This window comes from Lissotriton vulgaris, chromosome 12 (assembly GCF_964263255.1).
Source record: "Lissotriton vulgaris chromosome 12, aLisVul1.2, whole genome shotgun sequence".
Taxonomy (NCBI): Eukaryota; Metazoa; Chordata; class Amphibia; order Caudata; family Salamandridae; genus Lissotriton; species Lissotriton vulgaris.
The window spans coordinates 491457985-491480117 of NC_141700.1; the positions used below are offsets into that span (position 1 = coordinate 491457985).

The following is a 22133-nucleotide window of genomic DNA, read 5'->3' on the forward strand; positions in this document are numbered from 1 at the left end:
CGCAATGATAGGGTCTTTGATCTGGTGCCTCTAACCCCCAGAGAGCCATATTCTAACTTACTCTGGTTTCTCTTCAAAACGAAAAAATCTTTCGCCTTTTACTAAAGATTTTCGTGTAGAGGAACATTTACGAGTTTATTCAATTTTTTTAAGCCTTACCACAGGTGAGGCTGTTTATCATTTGTTTAAAAGAAAAGCATTAGAAGTTGGGGAATATTTAGGAGTTGTCTGCTACTTTTATAAGGGAACATGAGCTTGGTGTTTTATTCCTGATCTCTCTGCTTGCTCATTTGCATAGACAGAGTGTAGGAGAGGTGCGTCATGGGAAAGAGCTTGGGCAGTGCATGAGATTGCTTTTCCTTGACTATCTTGAAACTGCACAATAGCAGGCAGTGTATTTTCTCTTTTCTCAACATTCCTGCTGCCAGAGGCCAGACGTCACTCTCCTTTTAAAAGGTGGCACCAAGAGTCATGCTGCGCTTTTCATAGGGCTTGCCCGTTATTTGTGCCTGTTGGGGTGCCCTTAGAGGGTGGCCAATCCTGAGTCAGATTCCTCTCAGGTACACTTGAAGGGGCTCGTTTGTCTTGTTTCATGTGCCTCCAGCCTAGACAGATCTATACTTATATATTCAGCTTTAATGAAAATACGTGTGAAAAAGGGACTTAAAGTGCATGGCTATTTGCATAGAACAGTGGTGGCTCACAGCCTATCGATTGGAGGGATGGTGGGGAAAGCGTAAAATCGTTGGGAACGAAAGTCCTACAGTGCCACTTCAGTGAAAGCCTGATTCACGCTTCCCGTTCCCCTTGCCCAGCAGCCCCGACACCTCCTAATGAGCTGAGGTGTGTACAAAAAGAATTTGCATATTCCCAGGCAGACACTTGGAACTGCCCACCTTTTTGCTTTTCTGTGCTGTGAGCAGAGACTCTGAAGTTTGATCCTGTTTCCCTCACCGGCCTAGTTCTTGCCCTCTTTTTTAGAGGCTGCAAATACCTCTCAGGTCCTCACCCTCGCAATGATAGGGTCTTTGATCTGGTGCCTCTAACCCCCAGAGAGCCATATTCTAACTTACTCTGGTTTCTCTTCAAAACGAAAAAATCTTTCGCCTTTTACTAAAGATTTCCGTGGAGAGGAACATTTACGAGTTTATTCAATTTTTTTAAGCCTTACCACAGGTGAGGCTGTTTATCATTTGTTTAAAAGAAAAGCATTAGAAGTTGGGGAATATTTAGGAGTTGTCTGCTACTGTTATAAGGGAACATGAGCTTGGTGTTTTATTCCTGATCTCTCTGCTTGCTCATTTGCATAGACAGAGTGTAGGAGAGGTGCATCATGGGAAAGAGCTTGGGCAGTGCATGAGATTGCTTTTCCTTGACTATCTTGAAACTGCACGATAGCAGGCAGTGTATTTTCTCTTTTCTCAACATTCCTGCTGCCAGAGGCCAGACGTCACTCTCCTTTTAAAAGGTGGCACCAAGAGTCATGCTGCGCTTTTCATAGGACTTGCCCGTTATTTGTGCCTGTTGGGGTGCCCTTAGAGGGTGGCCAATCCTGAGTCAGATTCCTCTCAGGTACACTTGAAGGGGCTCGTTTGTCTTGTTTCATGTGCCTCCAGCCTAGACAGATCTATACTTATATATTCAGCTTTAATGAAAATACGTGTGAAAAAGGGACTTAAAGTGCATGGCTATTTGCATAGAACAGTGGTGGCTCACAGCCTATCGATTGGAGGGATGGTGGGGAAAGCGTAAAATCGTTGGGGACGAAAGTCCTACAGTGCCACTTCAGTGAAAGCCTGATTCACGCTTCCCGTTCCCCTTGCCCAGCAGCCCCGACACCTCCTAATGAGCTGAGGTGTGTACAAAAAGAATTTGCATATTCCCAGGCAGACACTTGGAACTGCCCACCTTTTTGCTTTTCTGTGCTGTGAGCAGAGACTCTGAAGTTTGATCCTGTTTCCCTCACCGGCCTAGTTCTTGCCCTCTTTTTTAGAGGCTGCAAATACCTCTCAGGTCCTCACCCTCGCAATGATAGGGTCTTTGATCTGGTGCCTCTAACCCCCAGAGAGCCATATTCTAACTTACTCTGGTTTCTCTTCAAAACGAAAAAATCTTTCGCCTTTTACTAAAGATTTCCGTGGAGAGGAACATTTACGAGTTTATTCAATTTTTTTAAGCCTTACCACAGGTGAGGCTGTTTATCATTTGTTTAAAAGAAAAGCATTAGAAGTTGGGGAATATTTAGGAGTTGTCTGCTACTGTTATAAGGGAACATGAGCTTGGTGTTTTATTCCTGATCTCTCTGCTTGCTCATTTGCATAGACAGAGTGTAGGAGAGGTGCATCATGGGAAAGAGCTTGGGCAGTGCATGAGATTGCTTTTCCTTGACTATCTTGAAACTGCACGATAGCAGGCAGTGTATTTTCTCTTTTCTCAACATTCCTGCTGCCAGAGGCCAGACGTCACTCTCCTTTTAAAAGGTGGCACCAAGAGTCATGCTGCGCTTTTCATAGGACTTGCCCGTTATTTGTGCCTGTTGGGGTGCCCTTAGAGGGTGGCCAATCCTGAGTCAGATTCCTCTCAGGTACACTTGAAGGGGCTCGTTTGTCTTGTTTCATGTGCCTCCAGCCTAGACAGATCTATACTTATATATTCAGCTTTAATGAAAATACGTGTGAAAAAGGGACTTAAAGTGCATGGCTATTTGCATAGAACAGTGGTGGCTCACAGCCTATCGATTGGAGGGATGGTGGGGAAAGCGTAAAATCGTTGGGGACGAAAGTCCTACAGTGCCACTTCAGTGAAAGCCTGATTCACGCTTCCCGTTCCCCTTGCCCAGCAGCCCCGACACCTCCTAATGAGCTGAGGTGTGTACAAAAAGAATTTGCATATTCCCAGGCAGACACTTGGAACTGCCCACCTTTTTGCTTTTCTGTGCTGTGAGCAGAGACTCTGAAGTTTGATCCTGTTTCCCTCACCGGCCTAGTTCTTGCCCTCTTTTTTAGAGGCTGCAAATACCTCTCAGGTCCTCACCCTCGCAATGATAGGGTCTTTGATCTGGTGCCTCTAACCCCCAGAGAGCCATATTCTAACTTACTCTGGTTTCTCTTCAAAACGAAAAAATCTTTCGCCTTTTACTAAAGATTTCCGTGGAGAGGAACATTTACGAGTTTATTCAATTTTTTTAAGCCTTACCACAGGTGAGGCTGTTTATCATTTGTTTAAAAGAAAAGCATTAGAAGTTGGGGAATATTTAGGAGTTGTCTGCTACTGTTATAAGGGAACATGAGCTTGGTGTTTTATTCCTGATCTCTCTGCTTGCTCATTTGCATAGACAGAGTGTAGGAGAGGTGCATCATGGGAAAGAGCTTGGGCAGTGCATGAGATTGCTTTTCCTTGACTATCTTGAAACTGCACGATAGCAGGCAGTGTATTTTCTCTTTTCTCAACATTCCTGCTGCCAGAGGCCAGACGTCACTCTCCTTTTAAAAGGTGGCACCAAGAGTAATGCTGCGCTTTTCATAGGGCTTGCCCGTTATTTGTGCCTGTTGGGGTGCCCTTAGAGGGTGGCCAATCCTGAGTCAGATTCCTCTCAGGTACACTTGAAGGGGCTCGTTTGTCTTGTTTCATGTGCCTCCAGCCTAGACAGATCTATACTTATATATTCAGCTTTAATGAAAATACGTGTGAAAAGGGACTTAAAGTGCATGGCTATTTGCATAGAACAGTGGTGGCTCACAGCCTATCGATTGGAGGGATGGTGGGGAAAGCGTAAAATCGTTGGGGACAAAAGTCCTACAGTGCCACTTCAGTGAAAGCCTGATTCACGCTTCCCGTTCCCCTTGCCCAGCAGCCCCGACACCTCCTAATGAGCTGAGGTGTGTACAAAAAGAATTTGCATATTCCCAGGCAGACACTTGGAACTGCCCACCTTTTTGCTTTTCTGTGCTTTGAGCAGAGACTCTGAAGTTTGATCCTGTTTCCCTCACCGGCCTAGTTCTTGCCCTCTTTTTTAGAGGCTGCAAATACCTCTCAGGTCCTCACCCTCGCAATGATAGGGTCTTTGATCTGGTGCCTCTAACCCCCAGAGAGCCATATTCTAACTTACTCTGGTTTCTCTTCAAAACGAAAAAATCTTTCGCCTTTTACTAAAGATTTTCGTGTAGAGGAACATTTACGAGTTTATTCAATTTTTTTAAGCCTTACCACAGGTGAGGCTGTTTATCATTTGTTTAAAAGAAAAGCATTAGAAGTTGGGGAATATTTAGGAGTTGTCTGCTACTGTTATAAGGGAACATGAGCTTGGTGTTTTATTCCTGATCTCTCTGCTTGCTCATTTGCATAGACAGAGTGTAGGAGAGGTGCATCATGGGAAAGAGCTTGGGCAGTGCATGAGATTGCTTTTCCTTGACTATCTTGAAACTGCACGATAGCAGGCAGTGTATTTTCTCTTTTCTCAACATTCCTGCTGCCAGAGGCCAGACGTCACTCTCCTTTTAAAAGGTGGCACCAAGAGTCATGCTGCGCTTTTCATAGGGCTTGCCCGTTATTTGTGCCTGTTGGGGTGCCCTTAGAGGGTGGCCAATCCTGAGTCAGATTCCTCTCAGGTACACTTGAAGGGGCTCGTTTGTCTTGTTTCATGTGCCTCCAGCCTAGACAGATCTATACTTATATATTCAGCTTTAATGAAAATACGTGTGAAAAAGGGACTTAAAGTGCATGGCTATTTGCATAGAACAGTGGTGGCTCACAGCCTATCGATTGGAGGGATGGTGGGGAAAGCGTAAAATCGTTGGGGACGAAAGTCCTACAGTGCCACTTCAGTGAAAGCCTGATTCACGCTTCCCGTTCCCCTTGCCCAGCAGCCCCGACACCTCCTAATGAGCTGAGGTGTGTACAAAAAGAATTTGCATATTCCCAGGCAGACACTTGGAACTGCCCACCTTTTTGCTTTTCTGTGCTTTGAGCAGAGACTCTGAAGTTTGATCCTGTTTCCCTCACCGGCCTAGTTCTTGCCCTCTTTTTTAGAGGCTGCAAATACCTCTCAGGTCCTCACCCTCGCAATGATAGGGTCTTTGATCTGGTGCCTCTAACCCCCAGAGAGCCATATTCTAACTTACTCTGGTTTCTCTTCAAAACGAAAAAATCTTTCGCCTTTTACTAAAGATTTCCGTGGAGAGGAACATTTACGAGTTTATTCAATTTTATTAAGCCTTACCACAGGTGAGGCTGTTTATCATTTGTTTAAAAGAAAAGCATTAGAAGTTGGGGAATATTTAGGAGTTGTCTGCTACTGTTATAAGGGAACATGAGCTTGGTGTTTTATTCCTGATCTCTCTGCTTGCTCATTTGCATAGACAGAGTGTAGGAGAGGTGCATCATGGGAAAGAGCTTGGGCAGTGCATGAGATTGCTTTTCCTTGACTATCTTGAAACTGCACGATAGCAGGCAGTGTATTTTCTCTTTTCTCAACATTCCTGCTGCCAGAGGCCAGACGTCACTCTCCTTTTAAAAGGTGGCACCAAGAGTCATGCTGCGCTTTTCATAGGACTTGCACGTTATTTGTGCCTGTTGGGGTGCCCTTAGAGGGTGGCCAATCCTGAGTCAGATTCCTCTCAGGTACACTTGAAGGGGCTCGTTTGTCTTGTTTCATGTGCCTCCAGCCTATACAGATCTATACTTATATATTCAGCTTTAATGAAAATACGTGTGAAAAAGGGACTTAAAGTGCATGGCTATTTGCATAGAACAGTGGTGGCTCACAGCCTATCGATTGGAGGGATGGTGGGGAAAGCGTAAAATCGTTGGGGACGAAAGTCCTACAGTGCCACTTCAGTGAAAGCCTGATTCACGCTTCCCGTTCCCCTTGCCCAGCAGCCCCGACACCTCCTAATGAGCTGAGGTGTGTACAAAAAGAATTTGCATATTCCCAGGCAGACACTTGGAACTGCCCACCTTTTTGCTTTTCTGTGCTGTGAGCAGAGACTCTGAAGTTTGATCCTGTTTCCCTCACCGGCCTAGTTCTTGCCCTCTTTTTTAGAGGCTGCAAATACCTCTCAGGTCCTCACCCTCGCAATGATAGGGTCTTTGATCTGGTGCCTCTAACCCCCAGAGAGCCATATTCTAACTTACTCTGGTTTCTCTTCAAAACGAAAAAATCTTTCGCCTTTTACTAAAGATTTCCGTGGAGAGGAACATTTACGAGTTTATTCAATTTTTTTAAGCCTTACCACAGGTGAGGCTGTTTATCATTTGTTTAAAAGAAAAGCATTAGAAGTTGGGGAATATTTAGGAGTTGTCTGCTACTGTTATAAGGGAACATGAGCTTGGTGTTTTATTCCTGATCTCTCTGCTTGCTCATTTGCATAGACAGAGTGTAGGAGAGGTGCATCATGGGAAAGAGCTTGGGCAGTGCATGAGATTGCTTTTCCTTGACTATCTTGAAACTGCACGATAGCAGGCAGTGTATTTTCTCTTTTCTCAACATTCCTGCTGCCAGAGGCCAGACGTCACTCTCCTTTTAAAAGGTGGCACCAAGAGTCATGCTGCGCTTTTCATAGGACTTGCCCGTTATTTGTGCCTGTTGGGGTGCCCTTAGAGGGTGGCCAATCCTGAGTCAGATTCCTCTCAGGTACACTTGAAGGGGCTCGTTTGTCTTGTTTCATGTGCCTCCAGCCTAGACAGATCTATACTTATATATTCAGCTTTAATGAAAATACGTGTGAAAAAGGGACTTAAAGTGCATGGCTATTTGCATAGAACAGTGGTGGCTCACAGCCTATCGATTGGAGGGATGGTGGGGAAAGCGTAAAATCGTTGGGGACGAAAGTCCTACAGTGCCACTTCAGTGAAAGCCTGATTCACGCTTCCCGTTCCCCTTGCCCAGCAGCCCCGACACCTCCTAATGAGCTGAGGTGTGTACAAAAAGAATTTGCATATTCCCAGGCAGACACTTGGAACTGCCCACCTTTTTGCTTTTCTGTGCTGTGAGCAGAGACTCTGAAGTTTGATCCTGTTTCCCTCACCGGCCTAGTTCTTGCCCTCTTTTTTAGAGGCTGCAAATACCTCTCAGGTCCTCACCCTCGCAATGATAGGGTCTTTGATCTGGTGCCTCTAACCCCCAGAGAGCCATATTCTAACTTACTCTGGTTTCTCTTCAAAACGAAAAAATCTTTCGCCTTTTACTAAAGATTTCCGTGGAGAGGAACATTTACGAGTTTATTCAATTTTTTTAAGCCTTACCACAGGTGAGGCTGTTTATCATTTGTTTAAAAGAAAAGCATTAGAAGTTGGGGAATATTTAGGAGTTGTCTGCTACTGTTATAAGGGAACATGAGCTTGGTGTTTTATTCCTGATCTCTCTGCTTGCTCATTTGCATAGACAGAGTGTAGGAGAGGTGCATCATGGGAAAGAGCTTGGGCAGTGCATGAGATTGCTTTTCCTTGACTATCTTGAAACTGCACAATAGCAGGCAGTGTATTTTCTCTTTTCTCAACATTCCTGCTGCCAGAGGCCAGACGTCACTCTCCTTTTAAAAGGTGGCACCAAGAGTCATGCTGCGCTTTTCATAGGGCTTGCCCGTTATTTGTGCCTGTTGGGGTGCCCTTAGAGGGTGGCCAATCCTGAGTCAGATTCCTCTCAGGTACACTTGAAGGGGCTCGTTTGTCTTGTTTCATGTGCCTCCAGCCTAGACAGATCTATACTTATATATTCAGCTTTAATGAAAATACGTGTGAAAAAGGGACTTAAAGTGCATGGCTATTTGCATAGAACAGTGGTGGCTCACAGCCTATCGATTGGAGGGATGGTGGGGAAAGCGTAAAATCGTTGGGGACGAAAGTCCTACAGTGCCACTTCAGTGAAAGCCTGATTCACGCTTCCCGTTCCCCTTGCCCAGCAGCCCCGACACCTCCTAATGAGCTGAGGTGTGTACAAAAAGAATTTGCATATTCCCAGGCAGACACTTGGAACTGCCCACCTTTTTGCTTTTCTGTGCTTTGAGCAGAGACTCTGAAGTTTGATCCTGTTTCCCTCACCGGCCTAGTTCTTGCCCTCTTTTTTAGAGGCTGCAAATACCTCTCAGGTCCTCACCCTCGCAATGATAGGGTCTTTGATCTGGTGCCTCTAACCCCCAGAGAGCCATATTCTAACTTACTCTGGTTTCTCTTCAAAACGAAAAATTTTTTCGCCTTTTACTAAAGATTTCCGTGGAGAGGAACATTTACGAGTTTATTCAATTTTTTTAAGCCTTACCACAGGTGAGGCTGTTTATCATTTGTTTAAAAGAAAAGCATTAGAAGTTGGGGAATATTTAGGAGTTGTCTGCTACTGTTATAAGGGAACATGAGCTTGGTGTTTTATTCCTGATCTCTCTGCTTGCTCATTTGCATAGACAGAGTGTAGGAGAGGTGCATCATGGGAAAGAGCTTGGGCAGTGCATGAGATTGCTTTTCCTTGACTATCTTGAAACTGCACGATAGCAGGCAGTGTATTTTCTCTTTTCTCAACATTCCTGCTGCCAGAGGCCAGACGTCACTCTCCTTTTAAAAGGTGGCACCAAGAGTCATGCTGCGCTTTTCATAGGACTTGCCCGTTATTTGTGCCTGTTGGGGTGCCCTTAGAGGGTGGCCAATCCTGAGTCAGATTCCTCTCAGGTACACTTGAAGGGGCTCGTTTGTCTTGTTTCATGTGCCTCCAGCCTAGACAGATCTATACTTATATATTCAGCTTTAATGAAAATACGTGTGAAAAAGGGACTTAAAGTGCATGGCTATTTGCATAGAACAGTGGTGGCTCACAGCCTATCGATTGGAGGGATGGTGGGGAAAGCGTAAAATCGTTGGGAACGAAAGTCCTACAGTGCCACTTCAGTGAAAGCCTGATTCACGCTTCCCGTTCCCCTTGCCCAGCAGCCCCGACACCTCCTAATGAGCTGAGGTGTGTACAAAAAGAATTTGCATATTCCCAGGCAGACACTTGGAACTGCCCACCTTTTTGCTTTTCTGTGCTGTGAGCAGAGACTCTGAAGTTTGATCCTGTTTCCCTCACCGGCCTAGTTCTTGCCCTCTTTTTTAGAGGCTGCAAATACCTCTCAGGTCCTCACCCTCGCAATGATAGGGTCTTTGATCTGGTGCCTCTAACCCCCAGAGAGCCATATTCTAACTTACTCTGGTTTCTCTTCAAAACGAAAAAATCTTTCGCCTTTTACTAAAGATTTCCGTGGAGAGGAACATTTACGAGTTTATTCAATTTTTTTAAGCCTTACCACAGGTGAGGCTGTTTATCATTTGTTTAAAAGAAAAGCATTAGAAGTTGGGGAATATTTAGGAGTTGTCTGCTACTGTTATAAGGGAACATGAGCTTGGTGTTTTATTCCTGATCTCTCTGCTTGCTCATTTGCATAGACAGAGTGTAGGAGAGGTGCATCATGGGAAAGAGCTTGGGCAGTGCATGAGATTGCTTTTCCTTGACTATCTTGAAACTGCACGATAGCAGGCAGTGTATTTTCTCTTTTCTCAACATTCCTGCTGCCAGAGGCCAGACGTCACTCTCCTTTTAAAAGGTGGCACCAAGAGTCATGCTGCGCTTTTCATAGGACTTGCCCGTTATTTGTGCCTGTTGGGGTGCCCATAGAGGGTGGCCAATCCTGAGTCAGATTCCTCTCAGGTACACTTGAAGGGGCTCGTTTGTCTTGTTTCATGTGCCTCCAGCCTAGACAGATCTATACTTATATATTCAGCTTTAATGAAAATACGTGTGAAAAAGGGACTTAAAGTGCATGGCTATTTGCATAGAACAGTGGTGGCTCACAGCCTATCGATTGGAGGGATGGTGGGGAAAGCGTAAAATCGTTGGGGACGAAAGTCCTACAGTGCCACTTCAGTGAAAGCCTGATTCACGCTTCCCGTTCCCCTTGCCCAGCAGCCCCGACACCTCCTAATGAGCTGAGGTGTGTACAAAAAGAATTTGCATATTCCCAGGCAGACACTTGGAACTGCCCACCTTTTTGCTTTTCTGTGCTGTGAGCAGAGACTCTGAAGTTTGATCCTGTTTCCCTCACCGGCCTAGATCTTGCCCTCTTTTTTAGAGGCTGCAAATACCTCTCAGGTCCTCACCCTCGCAATGATAGGGTCTTTGATCTGGTGCCTCTAACCCCCAGAGAGCCATATTCTAACTTACTCTGGTTTCTCTTCAAAACGAAAAAATCTTTCGCCTTTTACTAAAGATTTTCGTGTAGAGGAACATTTACGAGTTTATTCAATTTTTTTAAGCCTTACCACAGCTGAGGCTGTTTATCATTTGTTTAAAAGAAAAGCATTAGAAGTTGGGGAATATTTAGGAGTTGTCTGCTACTGTTATAAGGGAACATGAGCTTGGTGTTTTATTCCTGATCTCTCTGCTTGCTCATTTGCATAGACAGAGTGTAGGAGAGGTGCATCATGGGAAAGAGCTTGGGCAGTGCATGAGATTGCTTTTCCTTGACTATCTTGAAACTGCACGATAGCAGGCAGTGTATTTTCTCTTTTCTCAACATTCCTGCTGCCAGAGGCCAGACGTCACTCTCCTTTTAAAAGGTGGCACCAAGAGTCATGCTGCGCTTTTCATAGGGCTTGCCCGTTATTTGTGCCTGTTGGGGTGCCCTTAGAGGGTGGCCAATCCTGAGTCAGATTCCTCTCAGGTACACTTGAAGGGGCTCGTTTGTCTTGTTTCATGTGCCTCCAGCCTAGACAGATCTATACTTATATATTCAGCTTTAATGAAAATACGTGTGAAAAAGGGACTTAAAGTGCATGGCTATTTGCATAGAACAGTGGTGGCTCACAGCCTATCGATTGGAGGGATGGTGGGGAAAGCGTAAAATCGTTGGGGACGAAAGTCCTACAGTGCCACTTCAGTGAAAGCCTGATTCACGCTTCCCGTTCCCCTTGCCCAGCAGCCCCGACACCTCCTAATGAGCTGAGGTGTGTACAAAAAGAATTTGCATATTCCCAGGCAGACACTTGGAACTGCCCACCTTTTTGCTTTTCTGTGCTTTGAGCAGAGACTCTGAAGTTTGATCCTGTTTCCCTCACCGGCCTAGTTCTTGCCCTCTTTTTTAGAGGCTGCAAATACCTCTCAGGTCCTCACCCTCGCAATGATAGGGTCTTTGATCTGGTGCCTCTAACCCCCAGAGAGCCATATTCTAACTTACTCTGGTTTCTCTTCAAAACGAAAAAATCTTTCGCCTTTTACTAAAGATTTCCGTGGAGAGGAACATTTACGAGTTTATTCAATTTTTTTAAGCCTTACCACAGGTGAGGCTGTTTATCATTTGTTTAAAAGAAAAGCATTAGAAGTTGGGGAATATTTAGGAGTTGTCTGCTACTGTTATAAGGGAACATGAGCTTCGTGTTTTATTCCTGATCTCTCTGCTTGCTCATTTGCATAGACAGAGTGTAGGAGAGGTGCATCATGGGAAAGAGCTTGGGCAGTGCATGAGATTGCTTTTCCTTGACTATCTTGAAACTGCACGATAGCAGGCAGTGTATTTTCTCTTTTCTCAACATTCCTGCTGCCAGAGGCCAGACGTCACTCTCCTTTTAAAAGGTGGCACCAAGAGTCATGCTGCGCTTTTCATAGGACTTGCCCGTTATTTGTGCCTGTTGGGGTGCCCTTAGAGGGTGGCCAATCCTGAGTCAGATTCCTCTCAGGTACACTTGAAGGGGCTCGTTTGTCTTGTTTCATGTGCCTCCAGCCTATACAGATCTATACTTATATATTCAGCTTTAATGAAAATACGTGTGAAAAAGGGACTTAAAGTGCATGGCTATTTGCATAGAACAGTGGTGGCTCACAGCCTATCGATTGGAGGGATGGTGGGGAAAGCGTAAAATCGTTGGGGACGAAAGTCCTACAGTGCCACTTCAGTGAAAGCCTGATTCACGCTTCCCGTTCCCCTTGCCCAGCAGCCCCGACACCTCCTAATGAGCTGAGGTGTGTACAAAAAGAATTTGCATATTCCCAGGCAGACACTTGGAACTGCCCACCTTTTTGCTTTTCTGTGCTGTGAGCAGAGACTCTGAAGTTTGATCCTGTTTCCCTCACCGGCCTAGTTCTTGCCCTCTTTTTTAGAGGCTGCAAATACCTCTCAGGTCCTCACCCTCGCAATGATAGGGTCTTTGATCTGGTGCCTCTAACCCCCAGAGAGCCATATTCTAACTTACTCTGGTTTCTCTTCAAAACGAAAAAATCTTTCGCCTTTTACTAAAGATTTCCGTGGAGAGGAACATTTACGAGTTTATTCAATTTTTTTAAGCCTTACCACAGGTGAGGCTGTTTATCATTTGTTTAAAAGAAAAGCATTAGACGTTGGGGAATATTTAGGAGTTGTCTGCTACTGTTATAAGGGAACATGAGCTTGGTGTTTTATTCCTGATCTCTCTGCTTGCTCATTTGCATAGACAGAGTGTAGGAGAGGTGCATCATGGGAAAGAGCTTGGGCAGTGCATGAGATTGCTTTTCCTTGACTATCTTGAAACTGCACGATAGCAGGCAGTGTATTTTCTCTTTTCTCAACATTCCTGCTGCCAGAGGCCAGACGTCACTCTCCTTTTAAAAGGTGGCACCAAGAGTCATGCTGCGCTTTTCATAGGACTTGCCCGTTATTTGTGCCTGTTGGGGTGCCCTTAGAGGGTGGCCAATCCTGAGTCAGATTCCTCTCAGGTACACTTGAAGGGGCTCGTTTGTCTTGTTTCATGTGCCTCCAGCCTAGACAGATCTATACTTATATATTCAGCTTTAATGAAAATACGTGTGAAAAAGGGACTTAAAGTGCATGGCTATTTGCATAGAACAGTGGTGGCTCACAGCCTATCGATTGGAGGGATGGTGGGGAAAGCGTAAAATCGTTGGGGACGAAAGTCCTACAGTGCCACTTCAGTGAAAGCCTGATTCACGCTTCCCGTTCCCCTTGCCCAGCAGCCCCAACACCTCCTAATGAGCTGAGGTGTGTACAAAAAGAATTTGCATATTCCCAGGCAGACACTTGGAACTGCCCACCTTTTTGCTTTTCTGTGCTGTGAGCAGAGACTCTGAAGTTTGATCCTGTTTCCCTCACCGGCCTAGTTCTTGCCCTCTTTTTTAGAGGCTGCAAATACCTCTCAGGTCCTCACCCTCGCAATGATAGGGTCTTTGATCTGGTGCCTCTAACCCCCAGAGAGCCATATTCTAACTTACTCTGGTTTCTCTTCAAAACGAAAAAATCTTTCGCCTTTTACTAAAGATTTCCGTGGAGAGGAACATTTACGAGTTTATTCAATTTTTTTAAGCCTTACCACAGGTGAGGCTGTTTATCATTTGTTTAAAAGAAAAGCATTAGAAGTTGGGGAATATTTAGGAGTTGTCTGCTACTGTTATAAGGGAACATGAGCTTGGTGTTTTATTCCTGATCTCTCTGCTTGCTCATTTGCATAGACAGAGTGTAGGAGAGGTGCATCATGGGAAAGAGCTTGGGCAGTGCATGAGATTGCTTTTCCTTGACTATCTTGAAACTGCACGATAGCAGGCAGTGTATTTTCTCTTTTCTCAACATTCCTGCTGCCAGAGGCCAGACGTCACTCTCCTTTTAAAAGGTGGCACCAAGAGTCATGCTGCGCTTTTCATAGGACTTGCCCGTTATTTGTGCCTGTTGGGGTGCTCTTAGAGGGTGGCCAATCCTGAGTCAGATTCCTCTCAGGTACACTTGAAGGGGCTCGTTTGTCTTGTTTCATGTGCCTCCAGCCTAGACAGATCTATACTTATATATTCAGCTTTAATGAAAATACGTGTGAAAAGGGACTTAAAGTGCATGGCTATTTGCATAGAACAGTGGTGGCTCACAGCCTATCGATTGGAGGGATGGTGGGGAAAGCGTAAAATCGTTGGGGACAAAAGTCCTACAGTGCCACTTCAGTGAAAGCCTGATTCACGCTTCCCGTTCCCCTTGCCCAGCAGCCCCGACACCTCCTAATGAGCTGAGGTGTGTACAAAAAGAATTTGCATATTCCCAGGCAGACACTTGGAACTGCCCACCTTTTTGCTTTTCTGTGCTTTGAGCAGAGACTCTGAAGTTTGATCCTGTTTCCCTCACCGGCCTAGTTCTTGCCCTCTTTTTTAGAGGCTGCAAATACCTCTCAGGTCCTCACCCTCGCAATGATAGGGTCTTTGATCTGGTGCCTCTAACCCCCAGAGAGCCATATTCTAACTTACTCTGGTTTCTCTTCAAAACGAAAAAATCTTTCGCCTTTTACTAAAGATTTTCGTGTAGAGGAACATTTACGAGTTTATTCAATTTTTTTAAGCCTTACCACAGGTGAGGCTGTTTATCATTTGTTTAAAAGAAAAGCATTAGAAGTTGGGGAATATTTAGGAGTTGTCTGCTACTGTTATAAGGGAACATGAGCTTGGTGTTTTATTCCTGATCTCTCTGCTTGCTCATTTGCATAGACAGAGTGTAGGAGAGGTGCATCATGGGAAAGAGCTTGGGCAGTGCATGAGATTGCTTTTCCTTGACTATCTTGAAACTGCACGATAGCAGGCAGTGTATTTTCTCTTTTCTCAACATTCCTGCTGCCAGAGGCCAGACGTCACTCTCCTTTTAAAAGGTGGCACCAAGAGTCATGCTGCGCTTTTCATAGGGCTTGCCCGTTATTTGTGCCTGTTGGGGTGCCCTTAGAGGGTGGCCAATCCTGAGTCAGATTCCTCTCAGGTACACTTGAAGGGGCTCGTTTGTCTTGTTTCATGTGCCTCCAGCCTAGACAGATCTATACTTATATATTCAGCTTTAATGAAAATACGTGTGAAAAAGGGACTTAAAGTGCATGGCTATTTGCATAGAACAGTGGTGGCTCACAGCCTATCGATTGGAGGGATGGTGGGGAAAGCGTAAAATCGTTGGGGACGAAAGTCCTACAGTGCCACTTCAGTGAAAGCCTGATTCACGCTTCCCGTTCCCCTTGCCCAGCAGCCCCGACACCTCCTAATGAGCTGAGGTGTGTACAAAAAGAATTTGCATATTCCCAGGCAGACACTTGGAACTGCCCACCTTTTTGCTTTTCTGTGCTTTGAGCAGAGACTCTGAAGTTTGATCCTGTTTCCCTCACCGGCCTAGTTCTTGCCCTCTTTTTTAGAGGCTGCAAATACCTCTCAGGTCCTCACCCTCGCAATGATAGGGTCTTTGATCTGGTGCCTCTAACCCCCAGAGAGCCATATTCTAACTTACTCTGGTTTCTCTTCAAAACGAAAAAATCTTTCGCCTTTTACTAAAGATTTTCGTGTAGAGGAACATTTACGAGTTTATTCAATTTTTTTAAGCCTTACCACAGGTGAGGCTGTTTATCATTTGTTTAAAAGAAAAGCATTAGAAGTTGGGGAATATTTAGGAGTTGTCTGCTACTGTTATAAGGGAACATGAGCTTGGTGTTTTATTCCTGATCTCTCTGCTTGCTCATTTGCATAGACAGAGTGTAGGAGAGGTGCATCATGGGAAAGAGCTTGGGCAGTGCATGAGATTGCTTTTCCTTGACTATCTTGAAACTGCACGATAGCAGGCAGTGTATTTTCTCTTTTCTCAACATTCCTGCTGCCAGAGGCCAGACGTCACTCTCCTTTTAAAAGGTGGCACCAAGAGTCATGCTGCGCTTTTCATAGGGCTTGCCCGTTATTTGTGCCTGTTGGGGTGCCCTTAGAGGGTGGCCAATCCTGAGTCAGATTCCTCTCAGGTACACTTGAAGGGGCTCGTTTGTCTTGTTTCATGTGCCTCCAGCCTAGACAGATCTATACTTATATATTCAGCTTTAATGAAAATACGTGTGAAAAAGGGACTTAAAGTGCATGGCTATTTGCATAGAACAGTGGTGGCTCACAGCCTATCGATTGGAGGGATGGTGGGGAAAGCGTAAAATCGTTGGGGACGAAAGTCCTACAGTGCCACTTCAGTGAAAGCCTGATTCACGCTTCCCGTTCCCCTTGCCCAGCAGCCCCGACACCTCCTAATGAGCTGAGGTGTGTACAAAAAGAATTTGCATATTCCCAGGCAGACACTTGGAACTGCCCACCTTTTTGCTTTTCTGTGCTTTGAGCAGAGACTCTGAAGTTTGATCCTGTTTCCCTCACCGGCCTAGTTCTTGCCCTCTTTTTTAGAGGCTGCAAATACCTCTCAGGTCCTCACCCTCGCAATGATAGGGTCTTTGATCTGGTGCCTCTAACCCCCAGAGAGCCATATTCTAACTTACTCTGGTTTCTCTTCAAAACGAAAAAATCTTTCGCCTTTTACTAAAGATTTCCGTGGAGAGGAACATTTACGAGTTTATTCAATTTTTTTAAGCCTTACCACAGGTGAGGCTGTTTATCATTTGTTTAAAAGAAAAGCATTAGAAGTTGGGGAATATTTAGGAGTTGTCTGCTACTGTTATAAGGGAACATGAGCTTGGTGTTTTATTCCTGATCTCTCTGCTTGCTCATTTGCATAGACAGAGTGTAGGAGAGGTGCATCATGGGAAAGAGCTTGGGCAGTGCATGAGATTGCTTTTCCTTGACTATCTTGAAACTGCACGATAGCAGGCAGTGTATTTTCTCTTTTCTCAACATTCCTGCTGCCAGAGGCCAGACGTCACTCTCCTTTTAAAAGGTGGCACCAAGAGTCATGCTGCGCTTTTCATAGGACTTGCCCGTTATTTGTGCCTGTTGGGGTGCCCTTAGAGGGTGGCCAATCCTGAGTCAGATTCCTCTCAGGTACACTTGAAGGGGCTCGTTTGTCTTGTTTCATGTGCCTCCAGCCTATACAGATCTATACTTATATATTCAGCTTTAATGAAAATACGTGTGAAAAAGGGACTTAAAGTGCATGGCTATTTGCATAGAACAGTGGTGGCTCACAGCCTATCGATTGGAGGGATGGTGGGGAAAGCGTAAAATCGTTGGGGACGAAAGTCCTACAGTGCCACTTCAGTGAAAGCCTGATTCACGCTTCCCGTTCCCCTTGCCCAGCAGCCCCGACACCTCCTAATGAGCTGAGGTGTGTACAAAAAGAATTTGCATATTCCCAGGCAGACACTTGGAACTGCCCACCTTTTTGCTTTTCTGTGCTGTGAGCAGAGACTCTGAAGTTTGATCCTGTTTCCCTCACCGGCCTAGTTCTTGCCCTCTTTTTTAGAGGCTGCAAATACCTCTCAGGTCCTCACCCTCGCAATGATAGGGTCTTTGATCTGGTGCCTCTAACCCCCAGAGAGCCATATTCTAACTTACTCTGGTTTCTCTTCAAAACGAAAAAATCTTTCGCCTTTTACTAAAGATTTCCGTGGAGAGGAACATTTACGAGTTTATTCAATTTTTTTAAGCCTTACCACAGGTGAGGCTGTTTATCATTTGTTTAAAAGAAAAGCATTAGAAGTTGGGGAATATTTAGGAGTTGTCTGCTACTGTTATAAGGGAACATGAGCTTGGTGTTTTATTCCTGATCTCTCTGCTTGCTCATTTGCATAGACAGAGTGTAGGAGAGGTGCATCATGGGAAAGAGCTTGGGCAGTGCATGAGATTGCTTTTCCTTGACTATCTTGAAACTGCACGATAGCAGGCAGTGTATTTTCTCTTTTCTCAACATTCCTGCTGCCAGAGGCCAGACGTCACTCTCCTTTTAAAAGGTGGCACCAAGAGTCATGCTGCGCTTTTCATAGGACTTGCCCGTTATTTGTGCCTGTTGGGGTGCCCTTAGAGGGTGGCCAATCCTGAGTCAGATTCCTCTCAGGTACACTTGAAGGGGCTCGTTTGTCTTGTTTCATGTGCCTCCAGCCTAGACAGATCTATACTTATATATTCAGCTTTAATGAAAATACGTGTGAAAAGGGACTTAAAGTGCATGGCTATTTGCATAGAACAGTGGTGGCTCACAGCCTATCGATTGGAGGGATGGTGGGGAAAGCGTAAAATCGTTGGGGACAAAAGTCCTACAGTGCCACTTCAGTGAAAGCCTGATTCACGCTTCCCGTTCCCCTTGCCCAGCAGCCCCGACACCTCCTAATGAGCTGAGGTGTGTACAAAAAGAATTTGCATATTCCCAGGCAGACACTTGGAACTGCCCACCTTTTTGCTTTTCTGTGCTTTGAGCAGAGACTCTGAAGTTTGATCCTGTTTCCCTCACCGGCCTAGTTCTTGCCCTCTTTTTTAGAGGCTGCAAATACCTCTCAGGTCCTCACCCTCGCAATGATAGGGTCTTTGATCTGGTGCCTCTAACCCCCAGAGAGCCATATTCTAACTTACTCTGGTTTCTCTTCAAAACGAAAAAATCTTTCGCCTTTTACTAAAGATTTTCGTGTAGAGGAACATTTACGAGTTTATTCAATTTTTTTAAGCCTTACCACAGGTGAGGCTGTTTATCATTTGTTTAAAAGAAAAGCATTAGAAGTTGGGGAATATTTAGGAGTTGTCTGCTACTGTTATAAGGGAACATGAGCTTGGTGTTTTATTCCTGATCTCTCTGCTTGCTCATTTGCATAGACAGAGTGTAGGAGAGGTGCATCATGGGAAAGAGCTTGGGCAGTGCATGAGATTGCTTTTCCTTGACTATCTTGAAACTGCACGATAGCAGGCAGTGTATTTTCTCTTTTCTCAACATTCCTGCTGCCAGAGGCCAGACGTCACTCTCCTTTTAAAAGGTGGCACCAAGAGTCATGCTGCGCTTTTCATAGGGCTTGCCCGTTATTTGTGCCTGTTGGGGTGCCCTTAGAGGGTGGCCAATCCTGAGTCAGATTCCTCTCAGGTACACTTGAAGGGGCTCGTTTGTCTTGTTTCATGTGCCTCCAGCCTAGACAGATCTATACTTATATATTCAGCTTTAATGAAAATACGTGTGAAAAAGGGACTTAAAGTGCATGGCTATTTGCATAGAACAGTGGTGGCTCACAGCCTATCGATTGGAGGGATGGTGGGGAAAGCGTAAAATCGTTGGGGACGAAAGTCCTACAGTGCCACTTCAGTGAAAGCCTGATTCACGCTTCCCGTTCCCCTTGCCCAGCAGCCCCGACACCTCCTAATGAGCTGAGGTGTGTACAAAAAGAATTTGCATATTCCCAGGCAGACACTTGGAACTGCCCACCTTTTTGCTTTTCTGTGCTTTGAGCAGAGACTCTGAAGTTTGATCCTGTTTCCCTCACCGGCCTAGTTCTTGCCCTCTTTTTTAGAGGCTGCAAATACCTCTCAGGTCCTCACCCTCGCAATGATAGGGTCTTTGATCTGGTGCCTCTAACCCCCAGAGAGCCATATTCTAACTTACTCTGGTTTCTCTTCAAAACGAAAAAATCTTTCGCCTTTTACTAAAGATTTTCGTGTAGAGGAACATTTACGAGTTTATTCAATTTTTTTAAGCCTTACCACAGGTGAGGCTGTTTATCATTTGTTTAAAAGAAAAGCATTAGAAGTTGGGGAATATTTAGGAGTTGTCTGCTACTGTTATAAGGGAACATGAGCTTGGTGTTTTATTCCTGATCTCTCTGCTTGCTCATTTGCATAGACAGAGTGTAGGAGAGGTGCATCATGGGAAAGAGCTTGGGCAGTGCATGAGATTGCTTTTCCTTGACTATCTTGAAACTGCACGATAGCAGGCAGTGTATTTTCTCTTTTCTCAACATTCCTGCTGCCAGAGGCCAGACGTCACTCTCCTTTTAAAAGGTGGCACCAAGAGTCATGCTGCGCTTTTCATAGGGCTTGCCCGTTATTTGTGCCTGTTGGGGTGCCCTTAGAGGGTGGCCAATCCTGAGTCAGATTCCTCTCAGGTACACTTGAAGGGGCTCGTTTGTCTTGTTTCATGTGCCTCCAGCCTAGACAGATCTATACTTATATATTCAGCTTTAATGAAAATACGTGTGAAAAAGGGACTTAAAGTGCATGGCTATTTGCATAGAACAGTGGTGGCTCACAGCCTATCGATTGGAGGGATGGTGGGGAAAGCGTAAAATCGTTGGGGACGAAAGTCCTACAGTGCCACTTCAGTGAAAGCCTGATTCACGCTTCCCGTTCCCCTTGCCCAGCAGCCCCGACACCTCCTAATGAGCTGAGGTGTGTACAAAAAGAATTTGCATATTCCCAGGCAGACACTTGGAACTGCCCACCTTTTTGCTTTTCTGTGCTTTGAGCAGAGACTCTGAAGTTTGATCCTGTTTCCCTCACCGGCCTAGTTCTTGCCCTCTTTTTTAGAGGCTGCAAATACCTCTCAGGTCCTCACCCTCGCAATGATAGGGTCTTTGATCTGGTGCCTCTAACCCCCAGAGAGCCATATTCTAACTTACTCTGGTTTCTCTTCAAAACGAAAAAATCTTTCGCCTTTTACTAAAGATTTTCGTGTAGAGGAACATTTACGAGTTTATTCAATTTTTTTAAGCCTTACCACAGGTGAGGCTGTTTATCATTTGTTTAAAAGAAAAGCATTAGAAGTTGGGGAATATTTAGGAGTTGTCTGCTACTGTTATAAGGGAACATGAGCTTGGTGTTTTATTCCTGATCTCTCTGCTTGCTCATTTGCACAGACAGAGTGTAGGAGAGGTGCATCATGGGAAAGAGCTTGGGCAGTGCATGAGATTGCTTTTCCTTGACTATCTTGAAACTGCACGATAGCAGGCAGTGTATTTTCTCCTTTCTCAACATTCCTGCTGCCAGAGGCCAGACGTCACTCTCCTTTTAAAAGGTGGCACCAAGAGTCATGCTGCGCTTTTCATAGGGCTTGCCCGTTATTTGTGCCTGTTGGGGTGCCCTTAGAGGGTGGCCAATCCTGAGTCAGATTCCTCTCAGGTACACTTGAAGGGGCTCGTTTGTCTTGTTTCATGTGCCTCCAGCCTAGACAGATCTATACTTATATATTCAGCTTTAATGAAAATACGTGTGAAAAAGGGACTTAAAGTGCATGGCTATTTGCATAGAACAGTGGTGGCTCACAGCCTATCGATTGGAGGGATGGTGGGGAAAGCGTAAAATCGTTGGGGACGAAAGTCCTACAGTGCCACTTCAGTGAAAGCCTGATTCACGCTTCCCGTTCCCCTTGCCCAGCAGCCCCGACACCTCCTAATGAGCTGAGGTGTGTACAAAAAGAATTTGCATATTCCCAGGCAGACACTTGGAACTGCCCACCTTTTTGCTTTTCTGTGCTTTGAGCAGAGACTCTGAAGTTTGATCCTGTTTCCCTCACCGGCCTAGTTCTTGCCCTCTTTTTTAGAGGCTGCAAATACCTCTCAGGTCCTCACCCTCGCAATGATAGGGTCTTTGATCTGGTGCCTCTAACCCCCAGAGAGCCATATTCTAACTTACTCTGGTTTCTCTTCAAAACGAAAAAATCTTTCGCCTTTTACTAAAGATTTCCGTGGAGAGGAACATTTACGAGTTTATTCAATTTTTTTAAGCCTTACCACAGGTGAGGCTGTTTATCATTTGTTTAAAAGAAAAGCATTAGAAGTTGGGGAATATTTAGGAGTTGTCTGCTACTGTTATAAGGGAACATGAGCTTGGTGTTTTATTCCTGATCTCTCTGCTTGCTCATTTGCATAGACAGAGTGTAGGAGAGGTGCATCATGGGAAAGAGCTTGGGCAGTGCATGAGATTGCTTTTCCTTGACTATCTTGAAACTGCACGATAGCAGGCAGTGTATTTTCTCTTTTCTCAACATTCCTGCTGCCAGAGGCCAGACGTCACTCTCCTTTTAAAAGGTGGCACCAAGAGTCATGCTGCGCTTTTCATAGGACTTGCCCGTTATTTGTGCCTCTTGGGGTGCCCTTAGAGGGTGGCCAATCCTGAGTCAGATTCCTCTCAGGTACACTTGAAGGGGCTCGTTTGTCTTGTTTCATGTGCCTCCAGCCTATACAGATCTATACTTATATATTCAGCTTTAATGAAAATACGTGTGAAAAAGGGACTTAAAGTGCATGGCTATTTGCATAGAACAGTGGTGGCTCACAGCCTATCGATTGGAGGGATGGTGGGGAAAGCGTAAAATCGTTGGGGACGAAAGTCCTACAGTGCCACTTCAGTGAAAGCCTGATTCACGCTTCCCGTTCCCCTTGCCCAGCAGCCCCGACACCTCCTAATGAGCTGAGGTGTGTACAAAAAGAATTTGCATATTCCCAGGCAGACACTT

The 22133-nt window shown here is 45.2% G+C and overlaps 22 non-coding genes across 22 annotated transcripts; all 22 read left to right on the forward strand.

Moving 5' to 3' along the window:
- Positions 1–57: 57 nt before the first annotated feature.
- LOC147677080 (U5 spliceosomal RNA) lies at positions 58–172 on the forward strand. Its single transcript, XR_015302825.1, has one exon. It is a non-coding gene; the product is annotated as a U5 spliceosomal RNA (small nuclear RNA).
- An 897-nt stretch (positions 173–1069) lies between these two features.
- LOC147677081 (U5 spliceosomal RNA) lies at positions 1070–1184 on the forward strand. The gene has a single exon (XR_015303086.1). It is a non-coding gene; the product is annotated as a U5 spliceosomal RNA (small nuclear RNA).
- Positions 1185–2081: 897 nt separating this feature from the next.
- On the forward strand, positions 2082–2196 carry LOC147677082 (U5 spliceosomal RNA). Its single transcript, XR_015303087.1, has one exon. It is a non-coding gene; the product is annotated as a U5 spliceosomal RNA (small nuclear RNA).
- An 897-nt stretch (positions 2197–3093) lies between these two features.
- LOC147677083 (U5 spliceosomal RNA) lies at positions 3094–3208 on the forward strand. Its single transcript, XR_015303088.1, has one exon. It is a non-coding gene; the product is annotated as a U5 spliceosomal RNA (small nuclear RNA).
- An 896-nt stretch (positions 3209–4104) lies between these two features.
- LOC147677084 (U5 spliceosomal RNA) lies at positions 4105–4219 on the forward strand. The gene has a single exon (XR_015302826.1). It is a non-coding gene; the product is annotated as a U5 spliceosomal RNA (small nuclear RNA).
- An 897-nt stretch (positions 4220–5116) lies between these two features.
- LOC147677085 (U5 spliceosomal RNA) lies at positions 5117–5231 on the forward strand. The gene has a single exon (XR_015302730.1). It is a non-coding gene; the product is annotated as a U5 spliceosomal RNA (small nuclear RNA).
- An 897-nt stretch (positions 5232–6128) lies between these two features.
- On the forward strand, positions 6129–6243 carry LOC147677086 (U5 spliceosomal RNA). Its single transcript, XR_015303089.1, has one exon. It is a non-coding gene; the product is annotated as a U5 spliceosomal RNA (small nuclear RNA).
- An 897-nt stretch (positions 6244–7140) lies between these two features.
- On the forward strand, positions 7141–7255 carry LOC147677087 (U5 spliceosomal RNA). Its single transcript, XR_015303090.1, has one exon. It is a non-coding gene; the product is annotated as a U5 spliceosomal RNA (small nuclear RNA).
- Positions 7256–8152: 897 nt separating this feature from the next.
- On the forward strand, positions 8153–8267 carry LOC147677088 (U5 spliceosomal RNA). Its single transcript, XR_015302872.1, has one exon. It is a non-coding gene; the product is annotated as a U5 spliceosomal RNA (small nuclear RNA).
- An 897-nt stretch (positions 8268–9164) lies between these two features.
- Positions 9165–9279, forward strand: LOC147677089 (U5 spliceosomal RNA). Its single transcript, XR_015303091.1, has one exon. It is a non-coding gene; the product is annotated as a U5 spliceosomal RNA (small nuclear RNA).
- An 897-nt stretch (positions 9280–10176) lies between these two features.
- Positions 10177–10291, forward strand: LOC147677090 (U5 spliceosomal RNA). Its single transcript, XR_015302881.1, has one exon. It is a non-coding gene; the product is annotated as a U5 spliceosomal RNA (small nuclear RNA).
- Positions 10292–11188: 897 nt separating this feature from the next.
- Positions 11189–11303, forward strand: LOC147677091 (U5 spliceosomal RNA). Its single transcript, XR_015303092.1, has one exon. It is a non-coding gene; the product is annotated as a U5 spliceosomal RNA (small nuclear RNA).
- Positions 11304–12200: 897 nt separating this feature from the next.
- Positions 12201–12315, forward strand: LOC147677092 (U5 spliceosomal RNA). Its single transcript, XR_015303094.1, has one exon. It is a non-coding gene; the product is annotated as a U5 spliceosomal RNA (small nuclear RNA).
- Positions 12316–13212: 897 nt separating this feature from the next.
- On the forward strand, positions 13213–13327 carry LOC147677093 (U5 spliceosomal RNA). The gene has a single exon (XR_015303095.1). It is a non-coding gene; the product is annotated as a U5 spliceosomal RNA (small nuclear RNA).
- Positions 13328–14223: 896 nt separating this feature from the next.
- Positions 14224–14338, forward strand: LOC147677094 (U5 spliceosomal RNA). Its single transcript, XR_015302827.1, has one exon. It is a non-coding gene; the product is annotated as a U5 spliceosomal RNA (small nuclear RNA).
- Positions 14339–15235: 897 nt separating this feature from the next.
- On the forward strand, positions 15236–15350 carry LOC147677095 (U5 spliceosomal RNA). Its single transcript, XR_015302828.1, has one exon. It is a non-coding gene; the product is annotated as a U5 spliceosomal RNA (small nuclear RNA).
- An 897-nt stretch (positions 15351–16247) lies between these two features.
- Positions 16248–16362, forward strand: LOC147677096 (U5 spliceosomal RNA). Its single transcript, XR_015303096.1, has one exon. It is a non-coding gene; the product is annotated as a U5 spliceosomal RNA (small nuclear RNA).
- Positions 16363–17259: 897 nt separating this feature from the next.
- Positions 17260–17374, forward strand: LOC147677097 (U5 spliceosomal RNA). The gene has a single exon (XR_015303098.1). It is a non-coding gene; the product is annotated as a U5 spliceosomal RNA (small nuclear RNA).
- Positions 17375–18270: 896 nt separating this feature from the next.
- LOC147677098 (U5 spliceosomal RNA) lies at positions 18271–18385 on the forward strand. Its single transcript, XR_015302829.1, has one exon. It is a non-coding gene; the product is annotated as a U5 spliceosomal RNA (small nuclear RNA).
- An 897-nt stretch (positions 18386–19282) lies between these two features.
- On the forward strand, positions 19283–19397 carry LOC147677099 (U5 spliceosomal RNA). Its single transcript, XR_015302830.1, has one exon. It is a non-coding gene; the product is annotated as a U5 spliceosomal RNA (small nuclear RNA).
- Positions 19398–20294: 897 nt separating this feature from the next.
- On the forward strand, positions 20295–20409 carry LOC147677100 (U5 spliceosomal RNA). Its single transcript, XR_015302831.1, has one exon. It is a non-coding gene; the product is annotated as a U5 spliceosomal RNA (small nuclear RNA).
- An 897-nt stretch (positions 20410–21306) lies between these two features.
- Positions 21307–21421, forward strand: LOC147677101 (U5 spliceosomal RNA). The gene has a single exon (XR_015303099.1). It is a non-coding gene; the product is annotated as a U5 spliceosomal RNA (small nuclear RNA).
- The last annotated feature ends 712 nt before the right edge of the window (positions 21422–22133 follow it).